A 2,507-nucleotide genomic window follows, 5' to 3' on the forward strand; every position below is an offset into this window, starting at 1 on the left:
AGCGTCCTCGCGCACAACTGTGTATAGAATGTCAGTAAAAGTTACTTTGTAAGCAATAGTACTGCTCGAGGTCATAGCTTAAATTGTAGTCAAACCGTATGAAAAACTATGGCGCAGACTATGGTTGTAGGAAAAGCAAAAGAATTAGAAAGAATAGGAATAAAAAAAAAGATATCTTGCGCATCATCGAAGGACTATATGGTAAGAAAATGCCTTTCACGTATGTATTAGAATGGGTTATAAAGCTAAGAGTATTTGAGTAGCTATTCCTATTCCGTGTACATCCTCTCCATACACCATTTCTACAAATCTCCGTCAAAAGGTGGAAAATAACATTCACCAAGGCTGCTTTCACCTTCGCCTCTGGTCTTTCAGAGACATTGAACGCGTTCTTTAGGAAGAAAGTTAGTTTCCCTCCACTGATCTTTAACCATTTCATTAGCTTTCAACTGTGAACTCCACAGATATGTACCTCGAAATTGTGCAACAGAGTTTTGTCCTCTTCGCGGCTTCCTGCGTATTCAGTGGGGTCTCTTTTTACTTTTCACGTTACGTTTTATTAATCACAAGGAATGCGAGCCAACGTCTCCAATTGCAGTCAATTCTCGTTCTATAATCATATCCAGGGCATGAGCTTTTTGTCTTAATGAATTTAAGACTAGTATCCATCCTAGCTCACGATACGCCCCCTGTGATTTTAGGTTCAAATCGAATTGCTCCTTTTCAGCACAATCTCCGCATCTATGCTGGTTCTAGCCACCAATATTACACCTCTCCGTATCTGTTTAGCCTGGAGTACAATAAGGGTCTCTATATGAAGCTGCTATCCTTGCTCGAATATGTAGTCACCGTAGCAATCATGGCTTTTCTATAAACAAGATAGTGAGTCGATGACGTTTCACGTTAACGAAAGCAGTGAAAAATCGCATTCAGTGCCCGAAATTCTTTTGCACTGGCCGAAGGAGTTCTCTTGAAGGAAGTGGAGGGCAAGTGATGTGACTAAAGTCCTTTTCTGTAATAAAAAACATGTACATAAAGGAAGTCAAATAGCCTAAAGAATTTAAAATCGGAATAAATTTTTTTTATCACGAATATCTCATATCAAATACTATTTCTCTCTAAAAACTTTGACGATTCCAGCTGATAAAAAGAAGGTTGAGATCCATTGAAGTTAATACTTTTGAAACCAGCCACGGTTTGATAGACAAAATCTGGCAGGGTAGAAATAAGAAAAAATAATGCTGGGTATATTATCCAAAATCGAGCCTCCTATTGTTTCACTTAGTTCTGAGCTTCAACTTCTTATTGAGCATTTACTTTTTACTGAGCTTTCACTAGTTACTGAGCTTTCACATTTTAATTAGCTTTTAGTTTTTACCGGGCTGATTATTGGGCTTTCATTTGTTACTGAGCTTTCACTTAGCTATGTACGTAAATATTACTGAGCTTTCACTACCTTATATAAAGGAACTTGAGTTCCATTGAAGTTAATTCTTTTTGAAACCAGCCACGGTTCGATAGACAAAAGAGAATACTGAGTATATTAGCCTAAATCTAGCCTCTTATTATTACGATGCTTTTACTTATTTCTGAGCTTCAACTTTTTATTGAGCTTTCACTTTGTACTGAGCTTTCTCTGTTTACTGAACTTTTGCTAGTTACTGAGCTTTCATTTTTTAATGAGCTTTCAGTTATTACTGAGCTTGTTATTGAGCTTACATTTGTTACTGAGCTTTCACTACCTTTCCTTAACACCTATCTGGCTGGCGAGAAAGGGAAAGGGTTTATTAGCCCCTACCCGGGCCAATTTTGAGATGGTAAAGTCCGCGTAAAGATTAATTTTAATCGTTGCCTAAATCGAGCGCCCTATTGTTACTAAGCTTTCACTTAGCTTTCTGCTGAGCTTTCACTTGTTACTGAGCTTTCACCTATTACTGGGATTTCCGTTATTGCTGAGCTTTCGTTTGTTACGGGACTTCCACTTAACTATGCTCATATTACTAAGCTTTCACTACTTTTTCTCAATATCTCATAAAATACCTGTAATTCGCATTCGAATTATGAAATTCATTTTTTTTTTTACAAAAGCTAAACTGAAACGTGAAGGGTATAATAATTTATGGCAGCCAACATTGAAAATTGCATGCAATAAGCACTTAAGGCTCAGCGTAAAGCTCATCACACCTGTAACCAAATGAGTTGTGAGTTCCAATCCAGTCACATTCTCCGCCTAAGTAGTATTTCTTTCTTATTTTACTACCACTACGTATTTTTGTTTTTGGCAGTTGCAGTCAGGGCTGCAGTGCAGGCCGAGTACGCTCTGGATTTACACACGTTTGTACGAGCAAGTGTGTTTGTGTGAAGCGGAGGTACGAATGGCGCTGACAAGCGCCATATAACTGAAAACATTTTTATGAGTTAAGAGTTTTGTGCCGTTTTGAACGCTTTACGAGTGCGAATGTAACAACAACAATGACAACAACAACAGCCTACATACAGTATAGCAT

Source organism: Rhagoletis pomonella, unplaced genomic scaffold, assembly GCF_013731165.1.
Source record: "Rhagoletis pomonella isolate Grant_MI unplaced genomic scaffold, Rhpom_1.0 Rhpom_scaffold_00005, whole genome shotgun sequence".
Classification (NCBI taxonomy): domain Eukaryota; kingdom Metazoa; phylum Arthropoda; class Insecta; order Diptera; family Tephritidae; genus Rhagoletis; species Rhagoletis pomonella.